Genomic DNA, 15,883 nt, shown 5'->3' with positions numbered 1-15,883 from the left:
TGGGTTTCATTACATTTCAGAGGACAACAAATAGAACTATAATCAGCCTGCAATTTCAAAACTCTACAACGTCATTAAGAATAAATGTACGACATACTGTTATATCTACAATTACACCGTTTGAAAGATAAACTATATCCTCATGCGCAAACATGCACGCACGCAAACATACATATATGTGTAAACAACATACAATCATTGTTTTTAAAAAGGCAAACTGTTATCTATACTGTATTTCTACTGTGTGATTGAAGTTTCTCCTTAATTGCGGGTAGGAGATTGGGCCTATCTGAATAATGTCTTTTTTATCAATAACATATTGAAGGCTTATTGTGTATATGGTTGTAGATTATAAAGTAAGATTATTAATTTTGTATGAAAACATCTTTATTTGGATTTGAGCTCAGATCATTAGTTTTTCCTCAGGAAATCCTGGTGTACCAGATATTTGGCATGTTCTTTACTAAACCTTTAGTATTATACATGATCTTGCTGCCAGCGTTGAATATTATAGTAAACGAAACAAATATATTTGCAGTAGATGCATTAGGCAAAGTTGATTGCAGGTTTTATCTAAGCAATACACCAAACTTTAGGATAGGAAAACTGTACCAATAGTGCGAATTGCGTCCATTAATGTCTTGCTTACAAACTAATTCAGGAGGGATTTTATTTGATTCACAACCTCCTTAGAAATGAACACCATTTCTCTACTTGCATGTGTCTTGTAGAAAGATCTAAGAGCCATATATATACAGACGCTGGCGGCCTTCATTTGATTGCAAGTCGATGAAAGGGTACTTTTACGTTCAGAATGTGTGCATGGTCCTAAATTGTACTAGCGTTTCTCGCTGTAACCTAATTGTCGCTCACTTATGTTTTGTATGCCAACGCCACAACTTAAAGTCTTCCATCAGGAGATGGGGTTTCTCACACAGAATGTCCCTCGTTTGATAGATGCCCCGTGAATCCAAAATCAAAAGCAATTATTTTGTCATTGAGGATGTATTAAACTGCATGCCATAGCATTCATAGAACTGTATGCCTGAGAATGTGCAGAAATGCATTTCTGTCTATCGAAACAAAAGCACACCTGATGTTTCTATCCAGAACTCAAACCTGAGTAAATCATAAAATAGGGAGTTGCAAAATTAATGCTAAAACAGTTCTCTGGCAATCAAGAAGTCTAGTAAAAGTAATGCCACCAATGTCTTTCATCAGTACATTTTGGAATTAGAGCTACAATGAAATGATTTTGCAATATTATCAGCCTATTACAAACCCAGTTTGAAGTGAGACAGAAATGTGACTCGGATTGAATCTTGAAAAGGTAAATAAAAGTCAGACGGAAACTTGCCGAAAACATGGAAGTCAGACGATATTTTTGAATAGTAAATGGAAATCAGACGAAGTCTTGGTAAAGTATGTTTAGGTAGATTTCTGAACACAAGGGAATTCGACTGCTGTATTCCGAATTCAATACCAAGGTATTGTTATATTTATCCGAAAAGTCACAAACGGGTCTAGAACTGGACTATGCCAAGCGAAGTTCGGACAAGTGGCACATTGTTTCAGATTGTTCAAGACAGACTGAGCGTGTTGCCGAGCGGATTTATTTTAATCGAAACACTTTGGCGCAGAAACACTATCCATATTTTAAAGATACAAATGATTTCCTGGAAAAAACTGACCAAACTTACAGCCTCTTAAAACTGTATACTTGGAGAAAGAAAAGTGTGCAACGGCCATAAATTACCATTTTTGTACGTTAGGTGTATTGAGGATAGTTTCCTCGTTTGGACCCATGTGGAGGAAAAATAGTTTCCTGACTGGATAAAACAACCAACATTCATCAATTAAAATTAAAACGAAAAAGAAATGGAATAAGGAGTAGATTTCCTAAATTTGACATTATACAACAGAATAAACTTGCAAACGGGAATAATCGGGACATTAGGATATATTTAAAGGAGATTCATCAATTGTTACGTTAAATACCTTTCCTGTAAGGCATGGGTTCAGGAGCATTGTTAATTCCAAACACATATTTCCCACACGATTTTGCAACATCAACAAGATTTAATGACGCTTGTTCGATGTATTTCGAGAAATAAGTTGAAAAATCAAGCAAGTGGTTAAACAGAGACCTGAAGTTTTAAGAAGAATAAATATTCTCAACAAAACAAAACTAACAATTTCGTTTTTTGTTAGTTATATTCGACGTTCTTAGTTTTTCTCCTTTATATTCCATACAACTTTACAAAACAAAAAATAACAATTACGATCTATGTTGGTTTCAGTCCACGTTCTTTTTTTCTTTTACATTCCTTAAAAGCTTGCAAAACAAATGTAACAAGTACGTTCTTTGTTGGTTAAAGTCGATCTTCTTTTTTTCTTTCTTACATTCTTTACAAGCTTACAAATTAAAACTAACAATTATGTTCTTTTTTGGTTTCAATCGACGTTCCGCATCTGCAAGATGACTTATTGTTGTTACAGCTCTGTGAAGATAACAATTCCAAAATGTTGCACCGTATAATTGTAAATATAACTTTATCAAGCATATTTATTCTTAATAGGGTTGTCAACTTTTGAAAGCTGAGGCTGATTGAAGTCCTGAAGATTGATCTCTGAAAGGTAAAGAAATGCAAGACAGGTTGATCATCTAGCCATCTACAACTACAAATATAACTTCCCAACATATGTCACATACACAACGAGAAAACACCGATATTATTTTCACCGAAAGCATAACTTAGGAAGAAAATTATAATATATTCAATTGAATTCGAATCGCAATTATGCGACTATTTATTTCAATTGAAACCTTTAAAGGGAGGAAATCACTGGCCGCACATGGTGTCTGAAGCCATACACTGCATTATACTCCTCATCAAGAGCAGAAGATTTCTTCCAGGACATGGTGATTATCACAATTTTTGCACGATCAGTTGCGTTCAAAACATTTAAAAGAACGGAAACATGGTACTTATTGGAAATGTAACACGTGCAGTTACATACAAAGCCAGTGAATGAACAGGAGCCGTGGTGATGCATAGTTATAGCAGAAACAGTTGCATTTGAAAATCCGAGAAACAGAATAAACTCTCTAGCCGAAGATGTTACCTACTTATGATATTGATCAAGTGGTAGTCAGTATTTATCACCTTCAGACACACACAATAAGAGAACGGGAGTAAAATGAAATTTGTTGATTTTGAAATAAGGACAGACCAAGTTTCATGAAAATGTCTTACAATTTTAGAGCGAACTAACTGAAGACATTTTATTCTTAATTCTTACTGATTATATGGACAGACATACATTCGCAGAGTAAATGTGAATTTTTTTGAACATCAAAGTTTTCCTAATTTGACTTACTTGTTCATCTTTGAACTGCAACGATAAAACACTTAATTGACCATATGCCTTTTGTATGGTTTCGCTTTCTAATGAACCGAACACTTGATTGAAAATTCAGGCGTGAATATGCTTTGGCGCATCATCTTAAATTAGTATCATATACTTTCTTTAAAACATAATCTGGACACTAGAATAGTTTTAAAGGAGATTCATCAATTGTTACGTAAAATACTTTTCCAATAAGTCGTACGTTCAGGAGCATTGTCAAATTCCCAATACATATCTCCCACACGATTTGTAACAATCAACAACATTTAATGACGTTTGCTTGTTGCTTTTCGTGAAATAGGTTAGAAAATCAAGAAAGTGGGTAAACTGAGACTTGATGTTTTAAGAATAATAAAGATTCTCAACAAGAAAAATCACAACCTACCAATTACGTTCTTTGCTGATCCCCGGTCGAGTCATACCAAAGACTTACAAAATGCTACTAACAGCTGCCTCGCTTCACGCTCAGCATTAAGAGGTTAGTGTTAGGACTGGTCCGCCTGGTGTCAGGATAATATGACTGGGTTGGACATCATGCTACATGTCTGCGGCATGATGCCCCAGTACTAGACATAACTATAATCTGTCGCACTGCGGACATCGTAGCGATATGACTGATAGATTATTAAAGCTACGTTAAAAATCCAAATCACACACACACACACACACACACACACGCAGACGCACACATGTTCTTTGCTGGTTTTAATCGACGTTCTTATTTTTTCTTCTTTCCATTCCTTACAACCTTACACAACAAAAGATAACAATTACGTTATTTGTTAGTTTCAATCGATGTTCAGCATATGAATCAAAGTTTGCAAGAGAATATTTGTGTGAATATTTGTGTGATTTGCAACAACAATTTCCTGATGCGTTTCAAAGTTACACTTTGAATAGAGCTTACAAAGGAAATGAAAATATAAGGAGCATTTTGGGCGAGATCCAGTCTTCCGAGTATCGACAAGCCTGGTTTTTAAAAGTGTAAATCGAATGGTAGTAAGTGGTGAATGTTTCTAATTAATTCAGACCTAGCAATTAACGTTAAAACAAAATCAAAATTGTAAAGTTAAAAATATAGTTCATATGATGCGTAAACCATGTTTTATGTGATGTATTGTTTAAACTGTATAAAGAGAATGCAGAGGAAACCAAAAGGCATTTAATTTATTTACTTTTAATGAACATTCTGCGGGACCATTATGGTACATAGATTCATTCGCATCTATCTGTCTGTCTCTATGTATAACTGTATGTCTGCTTCAATCTCAATCCATTGTAAACCTGTCTGCCTGTTTGTCTGCCTATATGTCTATTGTATTGCCTGTTCAAGTATTTTGAATCTCTTGATGGGTATTTTCCATCGTTGGAATGATGAAATATATATCTATATATCAATCTATCGATTGACCGATAGCTTTATTCCGTCTATATATCTTGATGGGCATGCTCCTTTTTGAGAATGAGTACATTTCATACACAACTAGTAAAGTTTCAAAATCTTAGTCTTTCGTCATCATTAAACTATTCAATTTGCTTCAGAACAAGAAGACAGAATAACTTCAAATTACTTTTGTTTTTACATTCATCGCCAGGCTTTCTTCTCCAGTTACTTGTCGACATTATGTCCAAATAATGAAGATAATGACCCAAATATAAGTCCTTCCTCCAAGGACAAAAAAAAAACTGTCGCAAATGACCAAAGGAAAAACTGATTTTAATGAATTTTAATCATTATTGCATAGGATAAGAAGGAACTTAGTGTCACTATAAAGTGTTTTTTATTTCTCTTAGTTTTCTCTGACGATGGTGTTTTCTGACATATGTAATTGTGGTTAAGATTAGTCTTTCTTGTATACATAAACTGGTTCTCTAAATTCAAGAATGAAACTATGCAATCAAAACTGGCAGAAGTTAAATAATTATTAGCATACATTTTGATAAGGATGTCTAAAACAAACTTTTTCTGTATGGGTGTGGAGGTTAACTTTGTTCAGAGGAAGATAAGAGTGCAATGAAAAACTATGCTAATCCACTGGTCCATACAGTAGTTATATTTGTTCAAGAATTTCAGTACATCCTCTGAAGCTGAAGTCGTAAATGGGGTTCTGGGAAGTTAACTTCCAATTAATTGTACTTGACTAACTATATGAAAACCTATTTCAAGTTTTGGAGAAATGACAATTCACCAGCGTTTCCGAAATGAATCCGTCAAAAGTATTGCATTTACACGAATAATTGAAAATGAAATATTTCACTCATGGCTGTCCCGAGAGATTGCTTCAACCATTTACCAGGATACTACAAAATAAGTATTAACTTTCATTTCCAAAATGGTGGGCTCGTCCGGGATTTGAACCCGGGACCTCTCGCACCCAAAGCGAGAATCATACCCCTAGACCAACGAGCCTCACATGGGAAATAATCGTGCCATTATCCGCCTTTATATTTGTCCTGCATACGAGCCGCTACCTTATCGACAGCTTGATATCAGTGCGCTGCTGTTACTCAGATCCTTGCACATGAAAAGATTATATCATAGATGAAACGTACATATTTCATTTCCTTGTGTACATTTCATGCACAAATAGTATTGTTTCGAAATATCAGTCTTTTGATATCATTTACTATACAGTTTGCTTCAAAGCTAATCTCCCAAATCTATGAGACATACACATATAAGTCCTTCTTCCAAGGAGAAAAAACTGTCGCAAATGACCCATGATCAAACTAAATTTAATGAATTTTAATAATCTTTGCATCATTTAAGACCAGATGATAGGAAGGAACTTAATGTTCTTATAAAGTGTTTTCTTTTTCTCTCTTAGTTTTCTCTGAAGAGGGTGTTTTGTAATATATGTAATTTATGGATGACATTATTCATTGTTGTATACACAGACTGGTTCTCTAAATTCAAGACCGAAACTATGCAATCAAGCTGATTGTTGTTGTGGGTAACAAATGAAAAGTAATTAGTTGACTTTGTTTAGACTAACATGCTTTAAGATAAAGTCGATTTCCGATGACGAAGACATATTTAGAATTAAAATGATATTTTATTTGCATGCTTCTAAATGAAATCCAACTCATCTGAATTTTACTGTTGATAATAATCAAGAGTTTCAGATCTACATAATATTAATTGCTGCCGATAGACCCTTGGACAATTCGTTGATCAAACAGCATTCTCCATTCGCCGGCGTCCCCGTTTGACACTTGCATTATGCATAAAGATGAATGCATGCTGATGTATGTCGATGGAAGCCAAATTTGCCATTCTAGTCGACGGTCATACCATTAATTTGACAGTTGATTTTCACAACAACAAAAAAGATAATTCCAGTAGGTGGATTAGGCAAGGTTCGTTTTAGGTTCTCTCTAAGCAGCACATTCATCTTTCGTTAAAGATATGATAGGAAATCTGTACAAATATTATGAATTCGTCCATCAATATTTTGCTTAAAAACCAATTCCGGATAGACTTTGTTCTATTTACAACCTCCTTGAAAACGAATACCGTTTTCTACTAAAATGCATCTTGTGGATAGATGTGAGATGAAATTCAAGCAGACAAGACCTTTGAAGAGACTAGCAAGTGAGAAATCATGTGGCTGTCTCCAATTTAGAAAGTGCTTCAATCCAAGTAATCTACGCCGTTTCAGAATCAAATAAAGAGATGTGTTGTGTCGGTTTATTCTAACAGCATGCATTGTAACCCCATAGGCAGTCAATCAATAAATCAACGCCTACTGAATTAGATGACACAGACATGTAAATGACATTAGGCAGTTAAGGTAAAGACACGGTGGGGAGATAGGCCCTTACGAAGCAAGGGAATAATGTGCATCGGTGGTTCAGTGGTAGAATGCTCGCCTGCCACGCGGGCGGCCCGGGTTCGATTCCCGGCCGATGCAAATTTTTTTTATATAGTTTTAGAATGTTTGCATAATCCAATATTTGTAATAACTCTTTTTGCCCTAGTCTAATTTTCGCTCACTTTTGTGTTTTATGCCAACTCCACAACTGAAATCGGAACAGTCCTTGAATCAGAAGCTTGGATGTCTCACACTGAGTGTCCCTCGCTTCCCGGAAAAAAACATGGATGTTGGTGCAAAACAGCTTTCCATTACAGTGGGACAGATCCTTATCTTGTCTATAAGGAGTTTCTAATTGGAACTGTAGGAAGAGCGTAATAACCTTCATTTTTCAGTCAGAGGTTAATCTTTAAATCCGGATGACGATGCCTATCGCCCTTAATTATTTTAACACAAGAACATTTCAGTGTACTGAACGTGTTATTATCATTTACTTTATGACACTAGAATACTCTTTTAGAGATGTCTTCAATTTATTTCAACATTTATGTCTGTCTGTAAACCTCGTTTCACGTTTGACCTTCTCCAGCCAACTTTGACTCGAATTTCATTGAACTGATTTCAAATCCAGACTGAAAGGAATGATACTAAGTTCCCATTCACAATGTTTTTGTGTTATTTACAGATTACTGTATCAAACGATCATTGACCTCTCTCTCTCCCTCTCTCTCTCTCCCTCGCACTCTCTCTCTCTCTCTCTCTTTCTCTCTCTCTCTCTCGTTCGTTATCACACAAGAGTTCAAAGTTTATGCCTGGACAATGTCATATGTGGGAAAGTCATCATTGGAGATGTAAATGTTTAGATGATCAACCTGTCATGGGTTTCATTACATTTCAGAGGACAACAAATAGAACTATAATCAGCCTGCAATTTCAAAACTCTACAACGTCATTAAGAATAAATGTACGACATACTGTTATATCTACAATTACACCGTTTGAAAGATAAACTATATCCTCATGCGCAAACATGCACGCACGCAAACATACATATATGTGTAAACAACATACAATCATTTTTTTTAAAAAGGCAAACTGTTATCTATACTGTATTTCTACTGTGTGATTGAAGTTTCTCCTTAATTGCGGGTAGGAGATTGGGCCTATCTGAATAATGTCTTTTTTATCAATAACATATTGAAGGCTTATTGTGTATATGGTTGTAGATTATAAAGTAAGATTATTAATTTTGTATGAAAACATCTTTATTTGGATTTGAGCTCAGATCATTAGTTTTTCCTCAGGAAATCCTGGTGTACCAGATATTTGGCATGTTCTTTACTAAACCTTTAGTATTATACATGATCTTGCTGCCAGCGTTGAATATTATAGTAAACGAAACAAATATATTTGCAGTAGATGCATTAGGCAAAGTTGATTGCAGGTTTTATCTAAGCAATACACCAAACTTTAGGATAGGAAAACTGTACCAATAGTGCGAATTGCGTCCATTAATGTCTTGCTTACAAACTAATTCAGGAGGGATTTTATTTGATTCACAACCTCCTTAGAAATGAACACCATTTCTCTACTTGCATGTGTCTTGTAGAAAGATCTAAGAGCCATATATATACAGACGCTGGCGGCCTTCATTTGATTGCAAGTCGATGAAAGGGTACTTTTACGTTCAGAATGTGTGCATGGTCCTAAATTGTACTAGCGTTTCTCGCTGTAACCTAATTGTCGCTCACTTATGTTTTGTATGCCAACGCCACAACTTAAAGTCTTCCATCAGGAGATGGGGTTTCTCACACAGAATGTCCCTCGTTTGATAGATGCCCCGTGAATCCAAAATCAAAAGCAATTATTTTGTCATTGAGGATGTATTAAACTGCATGCCATAGCATTCATAGAACTGTATGCCTGAGAATGTGCAGAAATGCATTTCTGTCTATCGAAACAAAAGCACACCTGATGTTTCTATCCAGAACTCAAACCTGAGTAAATCATAAAATAGGGAGTTGCAAAATTAATGCTAAAACAGTTCTCTGGCAATCAAGAAGTCTAGTAAAAGTAATGCCACCAATGTCTTTCATCAGTACATTTTGGAATTAGAGCTACAACGAAATGATTTTGCAATATTATCAGCCTATTACAAACCCAGTTTGAAGTGAGACAGAAATGTGACTCGGATTGAATCTTGAAAAGGTAAATAAAAGTCAGACGGAAACTTGCCGAAAACATGGAAGTCAGACGATATTTTTGAATAGTAAATGGAAATCAGACGAAGTCTTGGTAAAGTATGTTTAGGTAGATTTCTGAACACAAGGGAATTCGACTGCTGTATTCCGAATTCAATACCAAGGTATTGTTATATTTATCCGAAAAGTCACAAACGGGTCTAGAACTGGACTATGCCAAGCGAAGTTCGGACAAGTGGCACATTGTTTCAGATTGTTCAAGACAGACTGAGCGTGTTGCCGAGCGGATTTATTTTAATCGAAACACTTTGGCGCAGAAACACTATCCATATTTTAAAGATACAAATGATTTCCTGGAAAAAACTGACCAAACTTACAGCCTCTTAAAACTGTATACTTGGAGAAAGAAAAGTGTGCAACGGCCATAAATTACCATTTTTGTACGTTAGGTGTATTGAGGATAGTTTCCTCGTTTGGACCCATGTGGAGGAAAAATAGTTTCCTGACTGGATAAAACAACCAACATTCATCAATTAAAATTAAAACGAAAAAGAAATGGAATAAGGAGTAGATTTCCTAAATTTGACATTATACAACAGAATAAACTTGCAAACGGGAATAATCGGGACATTAGGATATATTTAAAGGAGATTCATCAATTGTTACGTTAAATACCTTTCCTGTAAGGCATGGGTTCAGGAGCATTGTTAATTCCAAACACATATTTCCCACACGATTTTGCAACATCAACAAGATTTAATGACGCTTGTTCGATGTATTTCGAGAAATAAGTTGAAAAATCAAGCAAGTGGTTAAACAGAGACCTGAAGTTTTAAGAAGAATAAATATTCTCAACAAAACAAAACTAACAATTTCGTTTTTTGTTAGTTATATTCGACGTTCTTAGTTTTTCTCCTTTATATTCCATACAACTTTACAAAACAAAAAATAACAATTACGATCTATGTTGGTTTCAGTCCACGTTCTTTTTTTCTTTTACATTCCTTAAAAGCTTGCAAAACAAATGTAACAAGTACGTTCTTTGTTGGTTAAAGTCGATCTTCTTTTTTTCTTTCTTACATTCTTTACAAGCTTACAAATTAAAACTAACAATTATGTTCTTTTTTGGTTTCAATCGACGTTCCGCATCTGCAAGATGACTTATTGTTGTTACAGCTCTGTGAAGATAACAATTCCAAAATGTTGCACCGTATAATTGTAAATATAACTTTATCAAGCATATTTATTCTTAATAGGGTTGTCAACTTTTGAAAGCTGAGGCTGATTGAAGTCCTGAAGATTGATCTCTGAAAGGTAAAGAAATGCAAGACAGGTTGATCATCTAGCCATCTACAACTACAAATATAACTTCCCAACATATGTCACATACACAACGAGAAAACACCGATATTATTTTCACCGAAAGCATAACTTAGGAAGAAAATTATAATATATTCAATTGAATTCGAATCGCAATTATGCGACTATTTATTTCAATTGAAACCTTTAAAGGGAGGAAATCACTGGCCGCACATGGTGTCTGAAGCCATACACTGCATTATACTCCTCATCAAGAGCAGAAGATTTCTTCCAGGACATGGTGATTATCACAATTTTTGCACGATCAGTTGCGTTCAAAACATTTAAAAGAACGGAAACATGGTACTTATTGGAAATGTAACACGTGCAGTTACATACAAAGCCAGTGAATGAACAGGAGCCGTGGTGATGCATAGTTATAGCAGAAACAGTTGCATTTGAAAATCCGAGAAACAGAATAAACTCTCTAGCCGAAGATGTTACCTACTTATGATATTGATCAAGTGGTAGTCAGTATTTATCACCTTCAGACACACACAATAAGAGAACGGGAGTAAAATGAAATTTGTTGATTTTGAAATAAGGACAGACCAAGTTTCATGAAAATGTCTTACAATTTTAGAGCGAACTAACTGAAGACATTTTATTCTTAATTCTTACTGATTATATGGACAGACATACATTCGCAGAGTAAATGTGAATTTTTTTGAACATCAAAGTTTTCCTAATTTGACTTACTTGTTCATCTTTGAACTGCAACGATAAAACACTTAATTGACCATATGCCTTTTGTATGGTTTCGCTTTCTAATGAACCGAACACTTGATTGAAAATTCAGGCGTGAATATGCTTTGGCGCATCATCTTAAATTAGTATCATATACTTTCTTTAAAACATAATCTGGACACTAGAATAGTTTTAAAGGAGATTCATCAATTGTTACGTAAAATACTTTTCCAATAAGTCGTACGTTCAGGAGCATTGTCAAATTCCCAATACATATCTCCCACACGATTTGTAACAATCAACAACATTTAATGACGTTTGCTTGTTGCTTTTCGTGAAATAGGTTAGAAAATCAAGAAAGTGGGTAAACTGAGACTTGATGTTTTAAGAATAATAAAGATTCTCAACAAGAAAAATCACAACCTACCAATTACGTTCTTTGCTGATCCCCGGTCGAGTCATACCAAAGACTTACAAAATGCTACTAACAGCTGCCTCGCTTCACGCTCAGCATTAAGAGGTTAGTGTTAGGACTGGTCCGCCTGGTGTCAGGATAATATGACTGGGTTGGACATCATGCTACATGTCTGCGGCATGATGCCCCAGTACTAGACATAACTATAATCTGTCGCACTGCGGACATCGTAGCGATATGACTGATAGATTATTAAAGCTACGTTAAAAATCCAAATCACACACACACACACACACACACACACGCAGACGCACACATGTTCTTTGCTGGTTTTAATCGACGTTCTTATTTTTTCTTCTTTCCATTCCTTACAACCTTACACAACAAAAGATAACAATTACGTTATTTGTTAGTTTCAATCGATGTTCAGCATATGAATCAAAGTTTGCAAGAGAATATTTGTGTGAATATTTGTGTGATTTGCAACAACAATTTCCTGATGCGTTTCAAAGTTACACTTTGAATAGAGCTTACAAAGGAAATGAAAATATAAGGAGCATTTTGGGCGAGATCCAGTCTTCCGAGTATCGACAAGCCTGGTTTTTAAAAGTGTAAATCGAATGGTAGTAAGTGGTGAATGTTTCTAATTAATTCAGACCTAGCAATTAACGTTAAAACAAAATCAAAATTGTAAAGTTAAAAATATAGTTCATATGATGCGTAAACCATGTTTTATGTGATGTATTGTTTAAACTGTATAAAGAGAATGCAGAGGAAACCAAAAGGCATTTAATTTATTTACTTTTAATGAACATTCTGCGGGACCATTATGGTACATAGATTCATTCGCATCTATCTGTCTGTCTCTATGTATAACTGTATGTCTGCTTCAATCTCAATCCATTGTAAACCTGTCTGCCTGTTTGTCTGCCTATATGTCTATTGTATTGCCTGTTCAAGTATTTTGAATCTCTTGATGGGTATTTTCCATCGTTGGAATGATGAAATATATATCTATATATCAATCTATCGATTGACCGATAGCTTTATTCCGTCTATATATCTTGATGGGCATGCTCCTTTTTGAGAATGAGTACATTTCATACACAACTAGTAAAGTTTCAAAATCTTAGTCTTTCGTCATCATTAAACTATTCAATTTGCTTCAGAACAAGAAGACAGAATAACTTCAAATTACTTTTGTTTTTACATTCATCGCCAGGCTTTCTTCTCCAGTTACTTGTCGACATTATGTCCAAATAATGAAGATAATGACCCAAATATAAGTCCTTCCTCCAAGGACAAAAAAAAAACTGTCGCAAATGACCAAAGGAAAAACTGATTTTAATGAATTTTAATCATTATTGCATAGGATAAGAAGGAACTTAGTGTCACTATAAAGTGTTTTTTATTTCTCTTAGTTTTCTCTGACGATGGTGTTTTCTGACATATGTAATTGTGGTTAAGATTAGTCTTTCTTGTATACATAAACTGGTTCTCTAAATTCAAGAATGAAACTATGCAATCAAAACTGGCAGAAGTTAAATAATTATTAGCATACATTTTGATAAGGATGTCTAAAACAAACTTTTTCTGTATGGGTGTGGAGGTTAACTTTGTTCAGAGGAAGATAAGAGTGCAATGAAAAACTATGCTAATCCACTGGTCCATACAGTAGTTATATTTGTTCAAGAATTTCAGTACATCCTCTGAAGCTGAAGTCGTAAATGGGGTTCTGGGAAGTTAACTTCCAATTAATTGTACTTGACTAACTATATGAAAACCTATTTCAAGTTTTGGAGAAATGACAATTCACCAGCGTTTCCGAAATGAATCCGTCAAAAGTATTGCATTTACACGAATAATTGAAAATGAAATATTTCACTCATGGCTGTCCCGAGAGATTGCTTCAACCATTTACCAGGATACTACAAAATAAGTATTAACTTTCATTTCCAAAATGGTGGGCTCGTCCGGGATTTGAACCCGGGACCTCTCGCACCCAAAGCGAGAATCATACCCCTAGACCAACGAGCCTCACATGGGAAATAATCGTGCCATTATCCGCCTTTATATTTGTCCTGCATACGAGCCGCTACCTTATCGACAGCTTGATATCAGTGCGCTGCTGTTACTCAGATCCTTGCACATGAAAAGATTATATCATAGATGAAACGTACATATTTCATTTCCTTGTGTACATTTCATGCACAAATAGTATTGTTTCGAAATATCAGTCTTTTGATATCATTTACTATACAGTTTGCTTCAAAGCTAATCTCCCAAATCTATGAGACATACACATATAAGTCCTTCTTCCAAGGAGAAAAAACTGTCGCAAATGACCCATGATCAAACTAAATTTAATGAATTTTAATAATCTTTGCATCATTTAAGACCAGATGATAGGAAGGAACTTAATGTTCTTATAAAGTGTTTTCTTTTTCTCTCTTAGTTTTCTCTGAAGAGGGTGTTTTGTAATATATGTAATTTATGGATGACATTATTCATTGTTGTATACACAGACTGGTTCTCTAAATTCAAGACCGAAACTATGCAATCAAGCTGATTGTTGTTGTGGGTAACAAATGAAAAGTAATTAGTTGACTTTGTTTAGACTAACATGCTTTAAGATAAAGTCGATTTCCGATGACGAAGACATATTTAGAATTAAAATGATATTTTATTTGCATGCTTCTAAATGAAATCCAACTCATCTGAATTTTACTGTTGATAATAATCAAGAGTTTCAGATCTACATAATATTAATTGCTGCCGATAGACCCTTGGACAATTCGTTGATCAAACAGCATTCTCCATTCGCCGGCGTCCCCGTTTGACACTTGCATTATGCATAAAGATGAATGCATGCTGATGTATGTCGATGGAAGCCAAATTTGCCATTCTAGTCGACGGTCATACCATTAATTTGACAGTTGATTTTCACAACAACAAAAAAGATAATTCCAGTAGGTGGATTAGGCAAGGTTCGTTTTAGGTTCTCTCTAAGCAGCACATTCATCTTTCGTTAAAGATATGATAGGAAATCTGTACAAATATTATGAATTCGTCCATCAATATTTTGCTTAAAAACCAATTCCGGATAGACTTTGTTCTATTTACAACCTCCTTGAAAACGAATACCGTTTTCTACTAAAATGCATCTTGTGGATAGATGTGAGATGAAATTCAAGCAGACAAGACCTTTGAAGAGACTAGCAAGTGAGAAATCATGTGGCTGTCTCCAATTTAGAAAGGGCTTCAATCCAAGTAATCTACGCCGTTTCAGAATCAAATAAAGAGATGTGTTGTGTCGGTTTATTCTAACAGCATGCATTGTAACCCCATAGGCAGTCAATCAATAAATCAACGCCTACTGAATTAGATGACACAGACATGTAAATGACATTAGGCAGTTAAGGTAAAGACACGGTGGGGAGATAGGCCCTTACGAAGCAAGGGAATAATGTGCATCGGTGGTTCAGTGGTAGAATGCTCGCCTGCCACGCGGGCGGCCCGGGTTCGATTCCCGGCCGATGCAAATTTTTTTTATATAGTTTTAGAATGTTTGCATAATCCAATATTTGTAATAACTCTTTTTGCCCTAGTCTAATTTTCGCTCACTTTTGTGTTTTATGCCAACTCCACAACTGAAATCGGAACAGTCCTTGAATCAGAAGCTTGGATGTCTCACACTGAGTGTCCCTCGCTTCCCGGAAAAAAACATGGATGTTGGTGCAAAACAGCTTTCCATTACAGTGGGACAGATCCTTATCTTGTCTATAAGGAGTTTCTAATTGGAACTGTAGGAAGAGCGTAATAACCTTCATTTTTCAGTCAGAGGTTAATCTTTAAATCCGGATGACGATGCCTATCGCCCTTAATTATTTTAACACAAGAACATTTCAGTGTACTGAACGTGTTATTATCATTTACTTTATGACACTAGAATACTCTTTTAGAGATGTCTTCAATTTATTTCAACATTTATGTCT

General features: G+C 35.2%; 4 non-coding genes across 4 annotated transcripts; 2 read left to right on the top strand and 2 right to left on the bottom strand.

The window, feature by feature from the left end:
• Nucleotides 1–5,749: 5,749 nt before the first annotated feature.
• Nucleotides 5,750–5,821, bottom strand: Trnap-ugg (transfer RNA proline (anticodon UGG)). Its single transcript has one exon. It is a non-coding gene; the product is annotated as a tRNA-Pro (tRNA).
• A 1,433-nt stretch (nt 5,822–7,254) lies between these two features.
• Trnag-gcc (transfer RNA glycine (anticodon GCC)) lies at nt 7,255–7,325 on the top strand. The gene has a single exon. It is a non-coding gene; the product is annotated as a tRNA-Gly (tRNA).
• Nucleotides 7,326–13,853: 6,528 nt separating this feature from the next.
• Nucleotides 13,854–13,925, bottom strand: Trnap-ugg (transfer RNA proline (anticodon UGG)). The gene has a single exon. It is a non-coding gene; the product is annotated as a tRNA-Pro (tRNA).
• Nucleotides 13,926–15,358: 1,433 nt separating this feature from the next.
• Nucleotides 15,359–15,429, top strand: Trnag-gcc (transfer RNA glycine (anticodon GCC)). The gene has a single exon. It is a non-coding gene; the product is annotated as a tRNA-Gly (tRNA).
• Nucleotides 15,430–15,883: the final 454 nt, after the last annotated feature.

The sequence above is a fragment of the Sinohyriopsis cumingii genome, unplaced genomic scaffold, assembly GCF_028554795.1.
Source record: "Sinohyriopsis cumingii isolate HCF-2022 unplaced genomic scaffold, ASM2855479v2 utg003732l, whole genome shotgun sequence".
Lineage (NCBI taxonomy): Eukaryota > Metazoa > Mollusca > Bivalvia > Unionida > Unionidae > Sinohyriopsis > Sinohyriopsis cumingii.
This window is presented reverse-complemented; position numbering and strand designations above follow the sequence as displayed.